The sequence below is a fragment of the Nycticebus coucang genome, chromosome 5 (assembly GCF_027406575.1).
Source record: "Nycticebus coucang isolate mNycCou1 chromosome 5, mNycCou1.pri, whole genome shotgun sequence".
Lineage (NCBI taxonomy): Eukaryota > Metazoa > Chordata > Mammalia > Primates > Lorisidae > Nycticebus > Nycticebus coucang.
The window spans coordinates 108,393,346-108,419,118 of NC_069784.1; the positions used below are offsets into that span (position 1 = coordinate 108,393,346).

The 25,773-nt window shown below is 42.0% G+C and overlaps 1 long non-coding RNA gene across 1 annotated transcript; it reads left to right on the plus strand.

Annotated features, from left to right (window-relative positions):
* On the plus strand, positions 1-25,258 carry LOC128586595 (uncharacterized). The gene is made up of 3 exons (XR_008380265.1): positions 1-269; positions 593-624; positions 25,076-25,258. It is a non-coding gene; the product is annotated as an uncharacterized LOC128586595 (long non-coding RNA).
* The last annotated feature ends 515 nt before the right edge of the window (positions 25,259-25,773 follow it).

Below are 25,773 nucleotides of genomic sequence, written 5' to 3' on the forward strand. Positions count from 1 at the left end.
CTTCACGAACAGAACCGTCTGGCCGGGCTCCTGTTTTCTGAGGGTTTCCTAAAAGGCGAGCACCCGGCCCTTCCCCGCTTCCGCCCCGGCTGCGGTTGCCGGCGGGGCTCTGGAGGGAAGCGACTCTGCGGAGCCGCGGTCACCTCCGGAGGTCCTCGCCCCTCAGTCCCTTTATTCCCGAAGCCTGGCCCGGCCGTGCCGGGCGCCCTGGGAAGGCGGGGATGGTTCCGATGGAGACGCAGCTGCAGAGCATTTTTGAGGAGGTGGTGGTGAGTGCTGCTGCCGGCGATCCAGGACCGGGGCTCGGGGCGGGGGACTCGGGGGCAGCGGGCAGGGGGAGTCGGGGGGTGTCCTCCTCCCACGCCTCCCCTTTGCTCCGACACCGACTGTGTGCGGGGCTTCAGAGATCCTCAGAGGGCTGTCAGGTTCAGTGTACCCTTTGAAATCCTCAGCGCCCTTGGTGACTGGCCAGGCAGGTATTGTTAGTTTTTCGGCGCTGGTTAAGATGTCTTGGCCTATGTTACATTGTAATATTTCCCTAAGGGAGGCTTCCTGTTAAAATTCACCTTGTTTACGTTTTTACTTTTTACAGAAGACGGAAATTATAGAAGAGGCTTTCCCCGGGTGAGTGTGTGCACGGCAGATGTTTTTATGCTTTGTGTCTTTGTAAGATTTACTTTAGATTCTTCCTGGAGGGTTATAGAATCCACTATTCTGATTATGTTTACCTTTTAAAAACTACTGGCAAATAATGCAATTTTTGTTTTTTATGTTTATGGATACCCCTGAAAGATGAAAAAAACCCGTTTAGGCCTTCAGACCGTTTGGGGTGGTCTTTCTCCTAGGTGAGCATTACATTTTTTTTTTTTTTTTCTTTTTTTGGCCGGGGCTGGGCTTGAATCCACCACCTCCGGCATATGGGGCTGGCGCCCTACACATTCAGCTGATGATGTTTGGCCTGTTCTATTTTTTACATTTACTTGACGTTGCTCTTAAGATATTTCTGGAAAGAAAGAAATAAAATTGGCACCATTTATTATTCTGGCTTCCATTCGTTTCAATTTGTGTGCTCTAGTGGAGAACCTGATTTGAGAAGGTGATGACTGTGCAGTGTGACATGTTTTTAAAAATCTCCTGCATGTTAAATTACATAAGACCATTATCGTCCTATTGTTTGTTTGGTACACTTGAAAATAGGTTGTGTTTGGCTGAACGTGGTGGCTCACACCTATAATCCTAGCACTTTGAGAGTCCAAGGTGAGAATTCTACTTGAAGCCAGGAATTCCAGACCAGCCTGAGCAAGACGGAGACTCTGTCTCTACAAAATATAAAAAAAATGACTGGACAGTGGTGGCACACATGTCCTGGCTACTCGGGAGGCTGAGGCAGGAGGATCCCTTGAACCCAGGAGCTGTGAGCTATGATGTTGCTGTGCTTAGCTCAAGCAACAGGGCAAGAACCCTATCTCAAAGGCAATTGTGTTAAGCTTTACTTGCATAACAACTTTTTTTCTTTTTACTAAATGAACTGGAACAGCATATAAAGATCCTAAAATAGGAATACAGAGTTTATGATGAAGATATGAAGATATTATTGTATAAATGGAGAAAAGAACCATAAAACACAAAGAACAGATGCATTTTATCAGAAAACACTTCCATGAAAAAGACAAAATGTGTGATCCTTGAAGATCTCATGTTCCAAAAGTGCATTGTGTTCCCATGGCGCACTATAGGTAGGGAAATGAGAACTGTGTCTGCGTGTCAGCCACTGGTGGTAAGATTTGCCACTTAGACATTGATAATGTAACAGATACACAGTTGTGTTTTACAATTTTGTTTTAATTATTTTCTAATAGATAATACATTCAAAATGCATAGGTATAAAAGGGTGGCTCCAGTGACTAATCCCTCTCCCCTCTCTTACCTGTTCTTTTTCCTGTCTGTAGCCATTATCCCCAGTTCAGTTTTCCTTCTAGAAGTATTTCCTACATATAGAATCATTTTGTGGCATGTTCTTACATTACATACACCGTTCCTTAGCACTTCATCTTTCTCCCCTATTAATACATTTTTAAGGTAATTCCCTGTTAGGCAATTAGAGTTATTTTTTCATTCATTCCTTTATTTTTTGTAGTGGCATGATATTCCATTGTATGGCTGCTTCATTTATGTAACTAATCCCCTACTGACTGAATTTAGGTTTCTTAACTTTTTTACTTTAAACAGTGCTGTGTTGTATAATATACTTAGTATTCATGGGATGAAAGATAATTTCTGGAGGTAATATTGCTGAATCAAAGGGTATAAGTATTACGACACTTTACACTCCCAGCAGCAGTGTAGGAGAGTGTTCATTTCTCATAGTTTCACAATAGAGTGTTAATAAACTTTTTGATCTTTACCAATCAAAAACATGAGAAAATTTCTCAGTATAGTTTTAATCTTTTAATTAAAAAAATAATCCATTAAGTATTTTATGAATTCAGATCATAAAATATTGTCTTAGCTATAAGAAGTTTCTATTCTAGTGGGGGAGCCAGGAAGTAAATAGGTATTTCTAAATAATCATTATATGTACAATAATAGAAGTATGCATGAAGGACACTGGTTCTGTAGAGAGCAGGATCATAGGTTCCTCTTGGAGATATCCTAGAAGAAAAATTTTTGATATGGGCACAACATTGTGGTATCAGACTTAATGTTTTGCAAGTCTGGAAATTTGATTTGGTGTTACATTCATTATAGGCTCTTAAGGATTAGATTATCTAAATTTTTTTTTTTTTTTTTTTTTTTTGCAGTTTTTGGCAGGGGCTGGGTTTAAACTCGCCACCTGGGGCATATGGGGCCGGAGCCCTACTCCTTTGAGCCACAGGCACCGCCCTAGGTACTAATTCATAATAGATTTCCCCAACCAGTGACAGGAATATTAACATCTGTTATTAATGGCACTGTTGACAGTGCCCTACACAACCTGGGTTAGAGATTTTTATTGACTACAAATATGTTAATAAAATCTTTTGGAGGTCCTATGTAACAAAAATGGTGAAGTTTAATGTAATTGCAAGACCCAGCAAGACTACGTACTGAGCTGTTATACTGGCACTTCTCTGCTCTAGTTGATGGTGGAATGTGGAGATATTTGGAAAGATGCTAGTAATTCAGGGCTGGACAAGGACCCAGTTTCCTAGGCCTAAAGAGACTTTTTCTCCAAATTATACTCTCTGAATACAGGTAAGACAGGAGAAAAGCAGTTTTTCCAGTATTTCATGTAAGCTAGGCCTCTTCTGAAGTGGACTCCCTACTACTTTTGCTTAGAACTGGAAGGACTACATTCATTTGTTAATATACTCATTCATTCACTAGTCAACATTGAAAAAGTATCTTACCATCTGCCAAGTCCTGGCCAAATTTAATTCTCAATACCGCCCTATTTACAAAACAGTATATAACACTTTAGAGAAAAGACCCACGGGGACTTCCCACTGGATCCCTCTACCAGAGGCTCTGGTACCTTTCTTTCCTTTTGCATTCCTTTCTATCTAATAAAATCCCATCTTGTCACTGATCTGTATGGTTCCTGTGTTCATTCTTCCAATCTCCAAGACCAAGGACCTACTGCAAAAAGAAATTCTGTCGACACTAGTACCATTCCTTTGCCTAATAGAACCTGAGGACCAATGGAGGAGTTATAAGCCTACCTGCAGGATTTGGGAGTGAGAAACCCTATTTATAATCAAGGGTTCAGGAACCCGGTGTAGACCCCTTCTTGGTTACCATGCAGGAGGCTGTCCTGCAGACTGCCCCTCACAATACTGTGGCTTGCTGGTTGCAGTTTTGAGTCCTGTGGTGAGACAACTGGTGCAGATCATAGCCCAGTTGGTGGCAAACTTAGACAAGACTAAATGGTTGAGACCAAAAATAGTGTCCATTTAGTGGTCGACAATATGGTAGAAGTAAAAGACCCCAAGGACCTGATGAAAGTTACCTGTAAGCTTAGTTCCTATCCTTCGGTCCCTTCCTCCCTCCTCCATTGAAGAAAAAAAAAAAAAAGTCATCTGTGTAAGCAAATGTTGTGGACCTGATATAAGCTGGAATTAATCCTGAAAAGATCAATAAACAGCCACCAACAGCCGCCTTTGGAAACAGCTGCTAAAGGAAAAATGGTTTTGACCACTTCTGCTAGCACCAAAATCAAAACCAGCCATGAGAACAAGGGACTGGACAGGCACCACTTTAAAACAAAAAAATCCTAATTTCTAAGCATTCATGAAAAAGACAGCCTCTCCCACAAATGCCCAATTGAAGTGACCAAAATCTGTCCTCTACTGGAGCTTTGGTTCTGGTCTGCTTAGGTCTGGGGGGTGGAGTGGGGGGGTGGCCAAGGTTTCCTGCCAGTCCAGGGCCTGGCCATATGTAGAAATTACCACTTATTGGTCTCTGAAGAACAAGGAGAATCTTAGCCATGGTAGATATGGGAACAGAGTGTACTCTAATCTGTGGAAACCACACCAAGTGGGGGAATAATGAGAGGTAGGTTTCTTTGACCTTGGTCATTGGTCAGCTGTCTCTTAAAGAGTATACAGTGCATATAGCTCCTGTCCCAGAATACACCTTGGGAATGGATATCCTCTTAGAAAAGGTCTTACAGACTACAGTTGGAGAGTTCTACCCAAGTGTTAGGGCAATGAAAGTCTGAGAAGTGCAACCAATTCTCAGGGGTGGTGCCAAGCAAGGGCTCTGTTGCAGCCACACCTCCCCACAGGGTAGTTGCTACCAGGGATATTGACTTCCTGGAGATCATAATGAAGTAACTGCCACCACAGCTGCATAGGAAAAGGTCAGTATAATCCAGCCTGCCCACAGCCCTTAGAGTTCTTGGTGTGTGGCTAGTATATAAGCCTGATGGTACCTGGCATATAACAGTAGATTATAGAGAATTAAATAAAGTCACACCTCCCTTTTTGTAGCAGTCCCTGACAGACTCACAATACTGGAATGCATCAACAGGAACTTTGGCAGCTATCACTGTGTATTAGACCTGGCCAGTGCCTTCTTTATTACTGTCATAGCCCCTGAAAGCCAAAATCAGTTCACTTTCACATGGGAAGGTAGGCAATGAACCTTCACTATTTTCTGTCATAGGAAGGCAGACAATGGGCCTTCACTGTCTTCCCCCAGGAACACCTACATAGTCCAATCTATTGCCATTACTTGATTGCTGAAGACCTACCTACATGGGTACTACCTAATAAGATAACACCTGTTTCATTACATTGATTACATTGTACTAATATCTCCCTCTATCTGAGAGAAGTGTGTACCAGACCTTGTCTACAACTTGGAATCTAAAGCATGGGCCATCAACTCCAGCAAAGTTCAGGGGCCTGGCTTACCTTTCAAGTTTTTGGGTGTTGTCTGGTTGGGTAAGACTGAAATCATTTGTCAGGCAATGATTGATAAAATTCAGGGTTTCCCTCAGCCAACCACAGTGAAAAAATTATAGGAATTTGTCAGCCTCTTAGGGTATTGGCAAGTGTTTATCCCTCATTTAGCATAACATTTATGGCCCCTATACAGATAGATTAGGAAAGGAATATAATGAAATTGAGGAAAAACTCCCCAGAGAGTGTTTGAAATGCAAAAAAAGCCATAAAAGAGGTATAGGCTCTGGGCATTTATGATCCTCCTATTCTGGAGAATTGGATGTTCGTGTTACTCAGGAAGAGTTCTCTTGGGGTCTATGGCAGACGCCGTGAAAAGTCTATGGACCCTTTGGGTTTTGGTCCCAACTGTAGAGAAGAGTGAAAGAACAGCATAACCTCATAGAAAAACACCTAGCAGCCAGTGACATGGGCCTCCAGGCTGGTGAGCCTACCATGGGAGGCTTAGTTCTAAACACAAAACCACCTACCTGATTGTCAGCTGGTTGAGGGACTTAACTGCCCCAGAGTCAGAGGTGGCTCCGTTGCCCACAGTTAAAAAGTGAACTGTTTATTTGCACTGTCACTTATAGCTCAGACCTTACTACGTCCCCAGAACAGCCAGTAAGGCCCAGGCTGGGGTCTGTCCATGAAGAGACTTGTTACACAGAGAGCTTCTACAGAGGGCAGCTGCCAAGAGCTTTCAGACATCCACTGAAACTACTTGGTTGGATGACAGCACAGAGAGGGGCAGCCAATGGGCTGAATGAGGGCTGCCTTCATGGTCTTGCTGAAGGAGCCCACACCTGTCACACTGTGTACAGGCAGCTGGGCTGTGTATTGAGGTCTAACCCTGTGGATTGAGCAAGAACACATCCAGAATTGAGCAATAAATGTCTGGCCTCTCTGGGATTACAACATATGGGAGAACATCTGGCACCTTACCACCAAAAACACATTACAGTGTTCCATGTACACAGCCACCAGCTCTGCAGATGCCAGAAAATGGTGAAGCTGACACAATGGCGTGGGTCCATTGGCTGGAAGATGTCCCAGCTCAATCTCACAGAGTGGCTGCACAAACAATTGAAGCATGCTGGGAAACTGTGAAGCCTGGAGTTTGCTCCTATCCCCTAAGGAGGGTGCTCTCATCGTGTGGTGTGTGTGCAGAAGCAATTGAAGCCTGCTGGGAAACTGTGAAGCCTGGAGTTTGCTCCTATCCCCTAAGGAGGGTGCTCTCATCGTGTGGTGTGTGTGCAGAAGCAGCCTCAACCCCTACCAGGAATGATGTCAGGGTGTGTAAAAGGAGGACACGTGCCCCTCATGGGCTGGCAGGTAGACTACATAGTCCTCTCCCACTATCTGAAGGCTGTCCTACTATCTATGCATGTTAGGTGTGCCCTAAGTGATGTAAGTGTGTCACTTCATCACTCTCAATGTCTGTGGGCATGCCACTCCTACTCGTGAGCTTCTGCACTCCTCTCATGGTCCAGTGCCTGGTCTTTTTGCTACAGAATGCTTGCAGGAGCCCCCTAGCCATGCATGTTTAGGCATAGATATGGCTAGGGGGCTCCTGCAAGCATTCTGTAGCAAAAAGACCAGGCACTGGACTATCAGAGGAGGGCAGAACTCGGGAGTAGGAGTGGCATGCCCACAGACATTGAGAGTGATGAAGGGACACACGCTTACAGCGACCCATGTTCAGAAAGGGGCTGACAAACTTCATGTAACCTAGCACTTCCGTCTACTATGCAACTTGCAAGTGGCTGGTATCCTCAACTGATCATCTTAAAAAATTAATAGAACAGTCTTCACCTCAGGGATGGATGTAGAGGCTGAGAGGTATAAGCCTGAGACTATAAGGGCCCTCACCAAGCAACCACAAGCCAACAGGCCTGCTGGCTGATCTATGCTCCAACAGACATGGCATCACCCCTATGGTTGCAAATTCACTCTGTAGACTCCACACTCAAGCCTGCTTGGAGAACAGAAAGTAACCTCCTCTGCTCGTACCCCAAGATCTACTCCAAGGAGCCAGTGCTTTTACCTGGCCCTGGAAGTTTAGATAGGTACTCACTGGTGTGGCTTGTTTGCACCTTGGGGGAAAGAAATAGATATAGGTGGGTGGTCAGCCATAGTTGGGAGCTGGCCACAGGCAATGTTAGTTTATAATACAGGAGACCCCATCAATAGGGAGACATATTTCCTATCCTTTTGGCAAATCAAAGCGCCCCAGTGCACCTTAGCCATTTAGACAAATAGCAACCAGCAGGACAGAAGTTCTGCTGCTCAGAGAAGAGTCCTAAGCTAGGCATCCTGCCAACTCAGCATTGCGCTGCTGCATGCACCTTACCAGATAAGAGTTTGCCCCTTCTGGTTTCTCATAATTTATCTTTTGCTCCATAGTTAGTACTTTTCCAGCAGCTACCTGGATTAGGCCCAGCACATTGCCCTGCAGTTAAACCACAGTTCCTGTGACTTCATGGAAAATACACCCCATTAATAGGACTCTGTGGACCAACATATCTCAATGGAACAGTACATATGATATCTCTGGGTGGCATACATGGAATGATATGAAGCAAAATATGGTCGAGGAGCAAGCTAGAATTAATACCGATGTGGCTTGCCTCCTGCACTCCCCCCTGGGGTACTCCACATGGGATGGTGTTGGTTGGCTAACAGCTGTGTAAGTAGAGGGAGGTGCTGGGGACCTGCATTAAAAAACTAAATAATGCTGTAATCACACTGTTCAAATAGGGAGCTTACCTCTCTCCCTATGTGCTGTTAGTGAATATGGTCTTTTCAATGCCTCCAGCAACTCAACGACAGTCTATTTAATTCCACAAGAGGCCCTTGGGTTTATGGTGCACATGGCTGGCCATATTTACTGGCCCAGTGTTTGGGCCACTATTCATGGAGCTAGATGTTCATCTCTGCATCAGGGTCCACCACCCTACTCTGTGTGATAACTGACCTACAGTGCAGGTTTGCTATAAAAGAACATAGAGAGAATGGCATGATGGTGGTGTCCCCTTACTATATTCTTTCCTAGTGCCAACACCATCTCTACAGAGATTCAGATGCAAGCTCCTGTCTCCTGCACAGTGGCAAGCCTCAGTGAAACTAAATTAGCTGTGACCCTCTTAACAGGAGAAACAAGTCAAATCAGGAAAGTGACAGTACAAGATAGAGTGGCCCTGGACATCTTGATTGCTGCCCAGGAGGAAACATGTGTTATGCTGAGCACTGAATGCTATACTCAAATTCCTGACAATGAATATGATGTTATTCAAGCTTGTAATTGGGTTGGTACCCACATTAAAGCCCTGTCTGTCTGTCCTCCCCATAGACTGGCTCTCTTCTTGGTTTGCTAATCTGCCCGTGCCTTGGGGCAAGAAACATATTGGTGTAGGGTTTCTGATTCTGCTTTGCTGCCTTGGCTGTGGGATGTAGAGGCAATGCTGGGCTCTGCCATCTCCAGAGTATACACAGAGGATATAACGGGCAGATTGTGTGGGACCATGGATTGAGCCTGTGATCTGATGTGAAATAGGGGATAATTGGAGGTCCTGGCCCTAATCCTGCTAAAGAGGCCAAGAGAGTTTAAAGAAAGCCACAGGGGACTGGCCACCAGGAATGGCTCTATTAAAGACATTTTTACGCTAATGCTTGAAGGATGAATAGAAATTTGCTAAGAGAAAAAGATAGGAACATGTTTCTCTAGCAATAAGATCATCATTTGGAAGGGGAAATAGATGTGTGAAAACTGGAAGGGAAAATACAAAAGGGGAAGTTTGGTGAGATCAGGAAGGCAGGAGGCAAGGGCGGACATGGAGAACACTAGGCCAGGTGCCTGTTCTAAGGAATTCACATTTTCTTTTGTAGACAGTGAGGAAGGGGGTGGCATCATCATGTAAAGTTGGAAAAATTACAGTGGCCACAGGAGGAAGATGGTGGTGCAGAGATGGCTGGGGGCAGAACCAGAGGGAGGGAGTCCCTGCAGTGGGGACGGGGAAGGACGCCAAAGGCCTAAACCAGGACAGAGAGGGGAGGCGGAGACCAGGTGTATGAGGAGATTGAATAGGACTAGGTGACTGGCAGCTGACACAGGTGGAATAGGAGTCTAGGTCCCTCACTGGTACTTTAGTAACAAATAAAAGGGTAGGACAGTGAAGTCCATAAGGGGAAGGCAAGTGGAAGAGTAAGTTTGCTGGAAGAGTTGATTTTCACCATAAGGTTCTGGACACATTGAATGGGAAGAAAATAAATGTTGTTATGTCTATAACATCTGTATAATATAAATTATTTTAGGGAAAATTTTATAAAAATTGATAAAATCCTTTTAACCACCATCACAACCATTGGTTTCTGTTATAAACTACAGGAAACCAGGAAAAGCATTTTATGATAACCAGTCCTTGATAATTTCCAATTTTAAAGAATATCCTTTTGGAATAATAGCATATACCCCATGTTTTAATGAGTTTTTAAAAATTATCCCATATCAAACTTGATTTTCATGCACATGGGATGAATTTCATCAATTCTAAAACATTAAAAATATATGACATGTATTTGGAGAGCAGGATAAAGCATATATATAATACTAAAATAATTTTTCAGGCTTTGCATAGTGTATATTGAATTAAGACTAAGTAGTTACTAAGTACCAAATTTAGATGTTTACTTTCTAAAAGCAGAAACCTGGGTTTCTCAGTTATTCAATAATTCAGTAATTTGTATTACTGTATAGTCAAGGAACCATTGGGGCTAAATTAAGATAGAATAAAAAGAGATATGTCCAAAAATGGATTATACTGTTCCTATACTCATCTCTTTGGTAGCTATGTACACATCTGTATTTAAACATCTTTTACAGTTAGCAGGGCGAGGACTGATAAAAGGCAGAGATCATCTGATGTGGGTTCTCCTGCAATTCATTTCTGGAAGTATTCAGAAAAATGCACTAGCTGATTTTCTCCCTGTCATGAAGCTCTTTGACATGCTGTACCCCCAAAAAGAAGTTTTACTGAATAGTTAACGACATGATGAATAAATTATGAGTATGTCTAATTTATGTTTGAGGAGTTTAGTGTACTTTTGTGAAAAGAACACTGTATTTGGGTGAGTTCTTTTTCAAATTCTGAGGCTAACCAGTACCATGGAAGGGCATGCAGTCACTTTTATCATTAGATGAAGGAGTTGAACTAGATTAGTTCATGCTAAATCACAATGGAATGTCAAATATGGCCAGCTCTTTCTTTACACTGTAAGCAGGTGTACAATTTTAAAAAGCTCTGAAGCTGTTTTAATCTATACACGTCGAATGACCAAATAACAGTGTCCGTTAATATCATTTCTGTTTGCCCATTGAGTCTCAGTCTGTTCCCTCAACATCATATCACACAAGAACTTTGAGTAAAATGTGATGTATCTTCAAGATTGCTATTTTCAATAAACAGTTTATTATGGAAAAAATTAAACAAACACAAAAATTAAATAGAACAGTAACCCACTGTGTACCCCTTGCCAAGAAATATTCTTGTTTCATCATTCCTCCTTTTATGTTAATTCTCAAAAAATGTAAAGAAAATTTCAGACGATCATGTCATTTTACAAATCAATACTCAATATGTTTATTGTTGGTCACTTAGATCGTATGTTCCTTAAAATTTTATGGGTTTTTGTTTTTTGTTTGTTTTTTGAGACAGGGTCTTAGTCTTGTCACCCAGGCTATAGGGCAGTGGCCTAATCACAGCTCAAAGTAACCTCAGATTCCAGGGCTCAAGCGACCCTCTCCTCACTCGCTTGAGACTTGAGTATCTGTCAATAGAGGTGCCCACCACCATGCCTGGATTTTTTTTTTTTTTAGAGAGATGAGGTCTCACTGTGTTGCCCATGGTTGGTCTTTAACTCCTGGCCTCAAGCGATCCTCCCACCTTCTCCTTCCAAAGTGCCTTAAAAAAAGATGGAGACTTCACCTCTTTCATGTTTACATGGATGGAGCTGGAACATATTCTTCTTAGTAAAGTATCTCAAGAATGGAAGAAAAAGTATCCAATGTACTCAGCCCTACTCTGAAACTAATTTATGGCTTTCATATGAAAGCTATAACCCAGTTATAACCTAACAATATGGGGAAGGGGGAGAGGAAGGGGAGGGAGGGGGGAGGATGGGCGGAGGGAGGGTGATTGGTGGGATTACACCTGTGGTGCATCTTGCAAGGGTACATGTGAAACTTAGTAAATTTAGAATATAATTGTCTTAATACAATAACTAAGAAAATGCCAGGAAGGCTATGTTAACCAGTGTGATGAAAATGTGTCAAACTGTTTATAAAACCAGTATATGGTGCCCCATGATCGCAATAATGTACACAGCTATGATTTAATATTAATAAAAAAATAAAATAAAATTAGAAGGTTCTCTTAAAAAAAAAAAAAGTGCTGGAATTACAGGCATGAGCCACTATAGCCAACCTCTGTTACATGTTCCTGAAAAGTATTTTCAGACTTTTAGAAATTTGGGCGTGGCACTTGTGGCATAGTGGTTAAGACACCAGCTACATACACCAAGGTTGGCGGGTTGGAACCCAGCTCGGGCCAGCTAACCAACAATGACAACTGCAACCAAAAAATAGCCCAGCATTGTCGTGGGTGCCTGTAGTCCCAGCTACTTGGGAGGCTGAGGCAAGAGAATCACTTAAGCTCAAGAGTTGGAGGTTGCTGTGTGCTGTGATGCCATGGCACTCTACCAAGGGTGACACAGTGAGACTCTGTCTCAAAAAAATAAAAGTATTCTGAGACTTTTAGAAATTCTGTGTTTTTAGTATATTTATCACAGTAAGATTTCATAATTATGTGTTTCAAATGTTTTTAAATAAAAATTTAGAACTGATTTTTGTTTAAGAAAGCTCTGTTATAGTGGGTAAAGTCTGATGAAACAAGTGTGAATTTCAGTTACTTTCTTGGCCAGTAAAAACATGCTAAGTAAAAATGTCTTATAATAGTTTTAAATTTGTGTGGCTATTAGACCTTCTGATTTGTATTACTGAATAGTCAAAGAACCATTGGGGCTATATTAAGATAGAATAAAAAGAGATATGCCAAAAAATGGATTATAAAAATACATATTATTATTTAATTCTTTCTCTTAGAATATGCAAATTATTATTTTTCAGGATATCTCAGTTCCTGATATTAACAAACCCCAATCAACTCACACTTTTGCAATGACCTGTATTTGGATTCATCTCAATAGAAAAGATCAAAATGACAGCTCCAGGTTATAAATTCAATACCCCATTCCCTAAAGCTTCACCATGAGTAAGTCATTAGTTGCTTAACATTAGTTGCTTAACATTTAATTTTCTTTTTTTTTTTTTTGTAGAGACAGAGTCTCACTTTATGGCCCTCGGTAGAGTGCCGTGGCCTCACACAGCTCACAGCAACCTCCAACTCCTGGGCTTAAGCGATTCTCCTGCCTCAGCCTCCCGAGTAGCTGGGACTACAGGCGCCCGCCACAACGCCCGGCTATTTTTTGGTTGCAGTTTGGCCGGGGCCGGGCTTGAACCCGCCACCCTCGGTATATGGTGCCGGCGCCCTACTGACCAAGCCACAGGCGCCGCCCAACATTTAATTTTCTTATTTAATAAATAGTGAGTTGAGACTAACACTAGTCTCAGTATTTGTGTGAAGTTTGGAAATCTCCCCTCACCTACTGGAGGTAGGATATGGATGGTTAATTTGTGTGTCACAGCAAGAGAATCAGACTAGTACCTGTATCAGGAAACTACTAGAAGTTTAATCCTGTTTATATATACATATGTGTAGTTTTTTTTTTTAATTTTCAAAGCTGATCTTTGTTTTTGTATGTTGTACTTTAAAGTTATTAATTTAATGGAAATGTATCAATTTTATTAATGTGAAAATGTTTCAAAATTTCTCAAGTGCATGGGATATGAACATAACATGACAGATCTTTCACTCCCTGGGCTTCTGGGACTGATGCCACTGACCTGGCTGACATGCTCCCTTACGTCTCTTCCAAAGCTGAGATGACTCAAGGAAGATGACCTTAGCTAGTACTGTGCTCCAGTTAAGGGTGCCAGGAATAGCTGAACTGCCCACCTAGAACTTCTGGAAGGGACTGCCAGATCTCTAGAGTAGTCAGACTTGATATTAGATTTGGCTTTCATTCTCTGAGACATTGCTTAACCATGTTTCCATAGTCCATGGTGACTAACCCTTGGTAGTCTCTGATTGTGTGACAGGTGTGGCTGGGTAAGTTGAAGACCTGATCCAATTCATAAAATGAAATAAAATAGAAATGTGTGAAGAATAACTTGGAATAAAGTCTCCAGTCCCCCACATGTACTGGGCATTGTTGTTTACTCACCAAAATCCACTTCACCCCAACCAAGTAATCTAAACTAACATGATAATCCTATTCCTCTACAAGTAAAGGTTCAACAGTGGCCAAGCCCAGCACAATTTTGGCCAATGAAAAGCAAGGAGAAATTTGCCAAAGCCATCTGAAGCTTTTAGAGTAGAGGAAACCATGGAAGGCAGCTGTGTGTTCTGTTTTGCCCCCTGGACATGACAGTTCATACTATTGCAGGTCTTTGTTTTAATATGAGACTAATCAATCTTGGGATGAAACTGACACTGTGGATGAACAAGGGGAGACGTCGGTGACGTCACTGAGCTATAAAATTAGCTAACACAGCAATCTATTCTGTTATTGTGTAAGCAAATAAATATCCTTATTTCTTAAGCCAATTTCAGTTGTTTTTCCTTTTACTTGCAACCAAAAGTATCCTAATGAATGCATCATGTGTATTGTATAAAATAAATCATCTTTATATGCTCTTAAGACTAAAAATAAAAGTTATAGCTAAATTTCTTTGGACTAATTTTATTCATAAAAGCCTGTGATGATTTGCCTAGGAGATAGTTGGCTTTCGTTTGAGTTCAGATGATAGTTCATACATCATGAATTAGATGGATTTTAAGGGAGAAACCTCCATAAAATTTCTTAATATGCTAACATCACCATATAATGACAAGCAGGGAAAGAGAAAGACCATGCTTCCAATGATATACATAATAAAGGCTTGAGAGTAGGAAAAGGTCAAAGAAAAGGAATGTTATATAATCAGTTCGGGACCCAGCAGTCCCCTTTGTCCCTGGACACTATGATCTTTAGAGTCTATTCACTTGCCACATGTCACCTGTGGCCTTGTACATTTTAATATTCAGCTTCATAATCATGAAATAACATGTGTTGTATGAGATAGCCATAATATATATCGTGTTTCATTCTTACAAGATCCTCTGCCCAGGTATAAGACTATAATAAATGGGGAAACCAAGGTTCAAAGCATTTCCTTTGTTACTTCCTTGCCAGAATCAGTAAGTGGGTCTATCTTTAGTAGCAAATCCTAGTGATTCAGACCTAGACCTAAACAGCTCGGCACACATGGGGGCATCATCAAATACTTACTGAGAGAATGACTCAGACCTCTTCAGTTGTTACAGTACAGTTCACAGTGTGTAGCCTCAAATTTAAATCTCTGGCCGGTCACTGCATGAAACCTCATCCTTAGATGGTAATTGTTAGGTCCTTCAAATAAGAAAATAATTGAATATTTTTCCTAAATAATCTCTTTTTATACACTGACTGTATGCATAGCAACCCTACACAATGTCAACACAACAGCACCGTCTTTACTCTCAGCCACTGGCCAGGGCATGTGTTATAAACAGAACATTCAGTTTCATTCCATTCAATTTTGCCTTAACTTGTAATAAAATCAGAGATAATTAGCAACATGTTAAATTTTTGCTTTAACACCCAAAACATGGTGCTTTCATGAGGTTTTTATTTAATAGTTGACACAGTCCTGAGACCTGTCATGACTACTTAGCATTTAAAAACTATTTTGTTCCCTTAATGAGTAGCAAAAAATACACTATGGGGTAAATATAAAATTGTTAATGGATAAACCTCCAACATCCTGGCCACTTGGAAGCAACCCGGATGAACACCCGGAAGCCTGGGATTTCTCTAGAGGGCACCCCAGTGTTCAAATTTATGATGGAGGTGGGGAGCAGGTTGCTCTGCGAGATTCTTATCCTCCAGGAGTGAACAAGATAAGATGCTAACTCCAGGGCGCTGACTGCCTGGCCTAGTCCAGGATTCCTCCACCTCAGCACCATTGATATTTTGGGCCCAATGATTCTTTATTGAGTGTCTGCTGTTCAGCAGCTTCCCTGGCCTCTGCCCACTAGATGTCAGGAGCAGATCCCCTTCCTCAGCCAGGATGTTCAAAGATGTCTCCAGACATCATCTAATGTCCCCTGTGGGGCAGAACCTCCCGCAGCTGAGAATCGCTGGCTGAGATATTTCCCTCTGTAGTTCCTGCTATCGGTGGAGCCTAAGCTGTCCACTCTTTGGGAGACCTCACTACGCAGTGTCAGCCTAGTGGAAAGGACGTCTGTCCCCCTTCAGATGGTTTAGAATCCCTACTCTTTCCCTTACTGTGTAGCCTTAGTCAAATTATGAAACATTAATGTTGCAGTTATTATTTATTGAGTCCTTACTCATTTGTTTATTCAACCAACATACAATCAAGTTCATTTGTTTTCTTTGGCTTTCCAGGTTAGCAGCTGAGACTTTAATGACATTACATTATCCAGTAGGTGATGTCTCAGAGATCGAATTTCTTCCTTTCTCCCTTCATGTACCAAAGGAGTCAGGAAGTCAACAAGGTTCTGGGGATACAATATTGAGCAAAAATCATACTGACTTTGATTTCAGGGTCCTAAGAGTGCAGGGATGAGATGGACGTGCAGCAAACAACTGCCCACATAAGTGTTTAATTACCAAGTCAGAGGAGCACTGTGAAGTCAAGTACGTGGTATTAGCATGTGCGTAGGTCCTGTGGTCGGAGAGAAGAAACTTAGCCATTCTAAAGATCAGCAGCGTTTAACCACAGGGAACAAGTTTACCTTATGCCAAACACTCTGCTAAGTGCTTTCATAGGAACCGTGAATACTCTTATTTAACAAGTGAGGGTCTGTGGCCAAGATCACATGATTTGAGAGTGGGAAGCAGAAATTCAAGACGCAGTCTGTTGTACTTCAGAACTTATGTTCTTTACTCAGGTAGTTACCTCTTCATTACCACATCTTTTAGGTTTTTGTTTTGATTGATTGATTTTGAATAATGTAGCATTTCAGATATGCATGAATATGGAAAGCATAACAGGACAAATGCCCATATGTCCATCATCCAGCTGGAGAGAGAGTTTGCTCCCAATATCCTTGGAGCCCCTTGTGTACTGTATGCTCATCACATTGCCCTCCCCAGGCCACATTCTCCAGAGGTGACTGCCATCTCGAATCTGTTGCATATCTTTCCCGGACAGGTCTTTACTCCTTTAGTACGTGTATTTGTAGCTATCCTAAAAAATACAGAGTATTACACAAGCTTTTAAACTTGATGAAAGGATATCCTCATATATCTATACTTCTGTCACTCACTTTACATGTTTGGGCATTGGAGGTTATTCATGCTGATATATGAATATCATTACTTGATAGCATTCAATATATAAATAGGCCAATTGATTTATTAATTCCCTTTTTATTGAACTTCATTATTTCATGTTTTCTACTGTTATGAACAACCCTGTGATAATATTCTTACACATACTTATCCTCTCTGAAGACTTGCCTAGAAATTTCTGGATTGAAGAGCATAAGCCAGTGCGTTCCTTTTGGAAGGATGTTTGGAGAACACTCAGGGATCTAAATGTAGACCTGCCGTTTGATCCTGCAATTCCTCTTCTAGGTGTATATCCAAAGGACCAAAAATCATTTAGCAATAAAGATATTTGCACCAGATTGTTCACTGCAGCTCAATTCATAATTGCCAAGTCATGCAAGAAGCCCAAGTGCCCACCGACCCATGAATGGATTAATAAATTGTGGTATATGTATACCATGGAATACTATGCAGCAGTAAAAAAAATGGAGACTTTACCTCCTTTATGTTTATATAGATGGAGCTGAAAAATGTTATTCTTAGTAAAGTATCTCAGGAATGGGGAAAAAAGTATCCAATGTACTCAGCACTACTGTGAAATCAATTTATAATAACTCCCACTTGCATATGAAAAATGAAACACAACTTTAGCCTAGGATGAAGGAGGGAAGGGGAGGGAGAGGGATAGAGAGGGGGTGGGAGGGATAGTAGGGGATAGTAGGGGGACCACAAATATGGAGCACATTACAAGTACAAGTTGATTCTATCATGTGTAGAACACAAATGTCCTAATGCTATAATTGGGTAAATGAGGTGAAAGCTATGCTGATTAGAATGATGTAAGCACTCCAATTTGTACAAATAACCAACACACTGAAATGGGCATAAATGTATTTATGATCTATGTACAAAAGACTTAATAAGAAAAAAAAAAAAAAAGGAAGAGCATAAGCATCTTCAGTGTGACTAGACGTTGCCAGGTTGATCTTCAAAGTGATAACAAAGGAACCCTAAGCTACTGTGTGAGGGCGCTGCTTGTCACATGTCCTCCCCAAACTTAGTACTTTACTATCCTTTACTATGACATATCCCTCAGTCTGAGGTCTGTCATTTCACTTATTTATTATGTCCACTGTTATGCAAAAATTAATCCTAATGTGATTAACCTATCAATCTTTTTATTCATGATTTATACTTTTTGTGTTTTGTTTGCTGAAACCATAGAAATTGATGATTTACTGGAGTTTTTTATGTCCTTTGACTAGGAATGCTTTGTTAGCGATATATATTGGTTTGATTTTAATTGCTTTTTTATGTCTTTTGTTATTTCGTTGTTTGGCTTTTTTCTTATTGATTTTCCAATTATACATGGTGTAGAGACCAAACCTCACCAGAAAGCAAACTTCCAGCTTCTTGACTTTGGACCTCCCAGCCTCTAGAACGATGAGCAAATACATTTTTATTCTTTTTAAGTTACCCCGTCTCAGATGTTTTATTATATAGCAGCACAAATGGACCAAGCCAGTCAAAATCCTATTCTGAGAGTGCTGATTGCTAGTTCAGTGACTTAACTTCTTGGCTATTTCCATGAGTGTGTCAGTGCATAGCAGGGCCCATCTTGGATATTTCCTATATTTACAAAAATATTTAGTAAACAAATATTTTTCAAAAACATGAGTTCACATTTATATTTCCAGTTAAATTTTAACATTACCGTGTTTTTACTTAATTTTTAAAATTGCATAAAGTTGTCTCTTTCTCCTTATAGCCTATCCTATAATTCTACCAGCAAAAAAATTTTAGAAATTTTTTGTCAATTTTTTGTTTTGTTCTTAGAATGCATCCTATTAAGAATGTACAGTCAAGGTACTTTGTTTTAAATTTACTTGAAATACATCTTTCCTCCATGGAATTGCCCTAATGATTTAGCATACGATCAAGTTCATTTGTTTTGTTTGGCTTTCCAGGTTAGCAGCTGAGACTTTAATGACATTTCATTATCCAGTAGGTGATGTCTCAGAGATCGAATTTCTTCCCTTCTCCCTTCATTCTACCTCCTCTCTCCCTATCACAGGTAATCAATTGTAATGGTTTCTTCATTATCTTCATAATGTTTATTTTTACAAGTATATTTTTGGTCTTATTTCCCTCCTTTCTTGCATAAAGGGCAGCGTATTATTTCTTGTTATACTCCTTTGCTTTTCTATGTAACAATATATCTTGATGATCTGGCCATGACTGTGTATCTCTCCAGCTTTATACGGTTACATATAGTACTCTGCTGAGTGCCCTAATGGAGTAACTTTAGAATGCTTTCACTATATTTAGGAACTATGTAGCCTCATAAGGGTGGATAAAACCAAAAAAAACATACTTTCATGCCCGCCATGCAAAACTGGCATACGTGCATTTCCTGGGTTCCTTCAATCAGGCTGACCTGCAGGAGCTCCTCAGGAAGGAGACTGCGTAGTGCCCATCTGGCGCACATCACGGCAGTAGGTTGTTAGGGGTTTGAGCGGTTCTGGGATAGGTTTCTGCTGTGGAAGTGGCATGGGTGATGATGGCACTTGCGGGTGCAATAGAGTCCTCTTCTTGACACAGCACAGACAGCAGCATCTGGGGTTGTGGGGGCAGCAGCGATGGCGAGGGTCACCTTGTCGGGTTGTCTCTACAGTGATGTTGGGAACTTGTTTCCAGAAACTTAGCCTTCGGCCTGGTATTCCAGCCCGCCCGGCACTTCTCTGAGTTGCTTGGGATCCTTTTAGTACATTTCTTTTTCTACTTAATTAGCTAGAAGAACTTTTTCTTTTTTTGCTTCTATCTAAGAATTCTGACCTAAATACTCTTTATAAAAAAAATGATTAACAATACTAAACATAGAAAGTGAGAAAAGGAACATTCTTCTATCCTTTCCTCATCTATAATAACTTTGACCTACTATCTCTCATCCTGTCCTTGGCACTTCTTAATATCCTCATTATTCTGGTTTTTAAAAAAAGCCCAAGTTTTGAATTCTCTTATTTTGCTTCTTCCTTGTGTATAAGAATGACAATTGGAGATATGTGGGTCATTACAAGAGTTTTGAGATACACAAAAATCAAGAATCATAAAATCCATGCAGACAGAAATAAATGAAGCCCTCCCAGCAACACCCATAAGCCAAGCTGTTGAAACTTGCCCAAGAGAATCGGAATGGATGCTGTTGCCTGTGTTTCTTGGAAGTGAAATAATGGACCATAACACAGTCTATCTCAAAACTTTCATAGTGACCTACATATTAAGCTTGAGGTTAGCCCTCCACGCATCAGCACTCCCCAGTACCCATTATTCTTCTCCCTTTGTTTGGGCAGCAAAGATGGCTTTGTGAGTGGACTTCTCTCAAGAGCAAAATGATATGGAGAGAAGAGTTAACCTCCTGACTTTTGAGTTCTCGAGGAGATGCTTGTGAATTCTTCTGAGTAAAGGATATTTTAGTCTTCAAAACATATGTTTCTTGGTACGGAGAAATCTGAAGAAGCCTTGAGGGATGCAGGTGGGTGGAAAGGAGATTGGCGTGTCCGCCACCCAGGAGCAGGTGGGTACAGTGGAAGCAATCGACAGGGACTAAAGGAACAATCACCATCAGCAGCGAGTGTCAGCAGAGAACACCGATGACAGACAGGGCTCCCTGGTTCTCGTCATGGGCCACTTAGCCCACTGCCTGGAGTAGGAGCTCTGTGATAACATTGTTCTTCCTGCTGTTACCACCATGACTATGGAGAGGCAGCAGCACTCCTTGGGCAGCCGCTGGAATCAAGAGCTTGCCCAACTCCTGTTGGTTACTACAAAGAGCCACCACCAGCTCCCTAGAGAGTGTCAGTGCACAGCAGTACCCTGGGGCACTCTACCCCCCCAGGTGGAGCAGAGCTCAGAAGTAGAGCGTTGCCTTTGTGGGGGGCCACACCCTCACTGGTGACTCCCGCAGTATCCAGTGTTGGAGGAGGTACCGTTGGCCTGGACAGAGACAGGACAAGAGAGTAGGGAGACGGGGTCCTGTGGGGCTTGCAGCACACAGAGGAGACTTGGACATTCAGACATGACTGAACTCCCAGATTCAGATCTGGGTAAGGACGAATGTGACCTGAACATGCTGACGACCAGGGTCTTACTTTTTTCCTCCCTCTCTTTTGTTCTTTAGCCCACAAGTGATACTTGATGCTCTCCAGGGCTTCTCCCTCCATCTACTAACCCTGCTCTTGGGATCTCTGGTTGGCTCCAGGAGCCTCATTCCTTTTGGTTTTCATCTCTTGGTTCATAGCCACTAATCTGTAGGGATCAAGAATATTTTATGGTTAACATATACATGTTTATAAATAAAAGTGTGAGGATTTGTACTCCTTTCCATAATAGGTTTTAAACTCTCATGAGACAGAAAATTCATATTCTAAAAGAGGCCTTATATTGTGAACTCCCCCCCTTTTTTTGAGACAGGGTCTCACTCTGTGCCCTTGGGTAGAGCACAGTGACGTCATCATAGCTCACTGTAACCTCAAACACTTGGCTCAAGTGATTCTCCTGTCTCAATCTCCTGAGTAACTGAGACTACAGGTTGGTACCATCACACATGCCTAACTTTTTTATATTTTTGTAAAAAACAAGGTCTCTATGTTTCCCAGACTGGTCTTGAACTCCTGGGCTCAAGCAATCTTCCTCCTCTGCCTCTGCCTCCCCAGGTACTGGCGTGACAGGCATGAGCCACCAAGCCCAGCCACGTGGGAGAGAATTTTAAAACGTTAATGCCTGACGTCTGTGCTCCTCAGTAATGACGGCAATGCTGGAGGCTCTGTCCTCGGCATCAGAGGTGAAAATACCTAACAGCACTTGATGTTCCAAACTGTTTGTTTTTCTTTCCCAAGAGGACTGCCTCGCACTTCCCTACACGGTTTCACCTGGTGGCCCACCAAACCAAGCCTCATCCAACAAAGGTGATTGACAAATGACAGTAGAGAAGCTAAAGCTAATAACCCTTAGGACAAACCAGGATTTCTGGCTTTACTTGTTGGCTGAAGGCAGCGGTTCTCAACCTGTGGGTCGCAACCCACAGGAACTGTATTAAAGGGCCACGGCATTAGGAAGGTTGAGAACCACTGGCTTAAGGCATCTGGAATATTTATTTATGCTTCTTGACTTAAATGTTCCACATTTACTTTTATAAAACACTTTGTATTGATTGATGAAGTTTAGTAAGATAATATGTGTCAAACACTTAACACAGCTTAGACACCAGGTGACTCTCTCAACTGGTGGAATCATAGAGAAAATCGGATGTCAAAGTTGTTGAATGTGCCATACTTGATGTTTTTAAGTGTGCTCTTATTTTCCTAATGTTTTCTGCTTTCTAAAATGTTCTCAGATATTGACACAGAAAGAACCACATGAAAAGCAACTGCATTCTCTGTGAATTTCATGGCTCCTTTACCCAGAAAGGCCTGGCCTCGTTTTTTATTTTCACAGGGACGTTTTGCACAGCCTGCATTCAGTTTGACTGTTAGCAGCTGTGGCATGTAAATGTGGGCATCCACACAACCCTAAAACTGGGGAGAAAGCTGAAGTCCCTTGTGGGAAATTGACTTGCAAGAAATTTGCCATCCATTTGGACAGACTGCCCGTTCTGAGAGGGATGTCTAATGATCTTATGTTGGGATTCATGTCAGGAAGAATGAATGAACTGTGGGAGACAGTTTTCTGTCTTAAATTTGCTTATCCTCCAATCAAATATATGGTGTTACCTTTTCCTACCATGGCGCTTTCAATGAGGATGAGCCAGGACAATGTCACCCTGGGTCAGTGGTTTGCAAATTTTCTTCTGTAACAAAATCACTTGGGCAATTTGAGGAAAGACAGTATGAGAGCCTCTCCACTCCCACCCTCCCCAGACAAGTTCATTAGGTCGGGGAGGGCGTCCCAGGAACAGGCCCTTTTGGAGGGCGTCCCGGGAACAGGCCCTTTTGGAGAGCGTCCCAGGAACAGGCCCTTTTGGAGGGCGTCCCGGGAACATGCCCTTTTGACTAGTGCGCCAGGTGACTCACTGGCATGTGGTCCACTGACCCGGATCTGAGGAACATGAGTAGGGTTCCTTCCCAGCCTTTCGTTCACAAGCATTTACTGAGTGCACAGGGTAAAGCTGGACATCATGAGCAAAAATGATTATGTGTGAAGTGTATTAGAAAGAGAATACAAAACACTGAGGGCATAACATACCCTGCGTGTGAGTGCTGGACAGTTTCCAGAGCATGCTCACATCCCCTACTTTCTGTCTGCATTGCCTATGTGAGAGAGGCAGAAAAGTGATCGCTATTTTCACTGCACACAAAAAGAGAACTTACTGCATTGTGCCACGTATAGTGTGTACTTTTGGTCAAAAATTCTGAGGGAAAAGTAAGGATGCACATTACACCTGCGTAGTATAGCTCAGGAGCAGGGAGCTCAGTGGGCCTCCCAGGGTCCCCACACCTTCCCACCTGGGCCCACCAGGTGTACCTAGTTCCAGTCCAGAAGGATCCTTGATCTGGTGGGAGTGGGCTGTATTGGCCTTCCCTGAGTGCCACAATCAGAGAAGAGGGTGGTAGCAGGGCTGGTGACATGGGCCGTGGCAGTGTGGAGTAAGCGCCAAGGCCCAAGGCCCAGCTGCACAGAGGGGAGGACTGGCAGCCCCACGCAGAGTCCAGGGACCTGCCTGGCTGTCTGTGGGCTGAGCAGCCTCAGAAGCTCCTGCTCTGCCAGCCATGTTTGTGCCCCTAAGTGTTGGGGAGGGAAGAGCTCCCTGAAGAGAAGGAAGGGGCTGACTTCGCAGAGGGGCGACTGTGGGAGGGCAGTGCAATCTGCACATTCACCAGGGGAGCAATCACCCTCTCCAGGTGTGTCTCTCCCAGCTGAGAACCAGCCACTTTCTCAAGAAGCATTTTCCTGAAAGTTTGGGCCCAAAGTGTGGGTGCAAATTATACATGGGAGCACATTATACACCACAAAATACAATAAGTGATTTCTCTAGTTTCTATGGCTACCAATGACAGACTTGGATCATGTCTGGGACTTTGTGGGCGCTACAGGGAGGAAAACTATGATAGTGACACCAATCCCCTGAAAGATAGGGGCACAAAGCTGTACTTACAGGAATGTTCATTGCTTTATTCATCACGGAGAAAAAATGGAAACACTAAATACTCATCAATACCAACCTGTTTTTCTTTTTTAAACAAAACGATCATGCATCTACACAATGCAATATTTTGCAGTCTTTAAAAAGACAAGGTAGATCTTTATTAAGGTAGAAAGGTGTTTATGATGCATTGTAAAGTAAAAAAGATAGCAAGTTACAGAACTCTATACAGAGAATAATCCTTTTCTGGAAAAAAAATACATGCATAAACTTAAAACTCTATAAGGTCATTTCCTTCTACACATCTAGAGAGAAAGAGAGACAGAGGCAGAGAGGGTAAGAAAGATGGAGAGAAAGAGAGTAAGAGATATGGGTGACTCCTATTTTGCTTGGTACCCTGAGTGGGGAACAGGCACAGTTGACCAACTCTAGGGAATAGAACCCCCACTGGACCCTACATGGAGCAAAGCACCAGGAGATAATTTCTCTAAATTAAGTAGCATCTGAATTTGGGAAGTATCTGGCATAGAAAAAGAAAAAAGTTAATATATGGGGAGTGATGGCCATTCCTCGGGGCCCCTCTCCTGAGCACCGCAACTCTATTCTTAACTATAAATATAACACTTAGTATTCCTTTTCCTCTGACACAGCAGTGTAACATTAATGTATATATCCAAAGTAATAAGGGTCTTAGTTTATAAGCATCAAATATTATTTTTAAAAGTAATAATTTTTATACACTTTTCAAAGAGGAACGTATTTAACACAAACATTTTTTTTCTTGAAGTAGCTGAATTTTTGAGTCCTAAAGAACAGGAATTTACTGTTGGAACAGGAATTGGCTGAAAGGAAAGAAAAAATATAAACACATTTCTTTGCAAAGTAATCAAACAAGCTTTTCTAACTCATAACGACAGAGCACCATAAAGATGATACTTTATGAATGTCTCTTCTTTTCTAGGATGGACTAATGTGTATTGTGAATATCATTTGACTGCCAAGCAGTGATTGTGCGTCTCTTCTGGACAGGCCCTGGGACTGTGGTGAGGACAAGACAAGGTCTCCATTCGGGAGAAGCTGGCAGCCTTGCCCCTTATTTTTCAAACTGCAATACATTCTATTCAAAATAAAGCACATAAACACATTCCTCAAATGATGGGCATTTATTTGCGGAAAGGCTCTTAGATAAAAAGGCAAGTGATTTTCGTGGCTGATTTATTGTTTTTAACATAATGAAATGCTTTTGCACTCATTGATACTGAAATTTATTTTTTTCTGCAAACAAAAGACTACTTTTCCCTTCACTCTATTCATGAAGACAAAAACCTTAGAGGAAAATAACATTAATTCCTATAAGCGTCACAGGCCTTCCGTTAAGAATCTGTTGCAAGAGAGAAACTGTCGGGTGGCGCCTGTGGCTCAGTGAGTAGGGCGCCGGCCCCATATACCGAGGGTGGCGGGTTCAAACCCAGCCCCGGCCAAACTGAAACAAAAAAATAGCCGGGCGTTGTGGCGGGCGCCTGAAGTCCCAGCTGCTCGGGAGGCTGAGGCAGGAGAATTGTGGAAACCCAAGGGCTGGAGGTTGCTGTGAGTCCTGTGACATCATGGCACTCTACCGAGGGTGGTAAAGTGAGACTGTCTCTACAAAAAAAAAAAAAA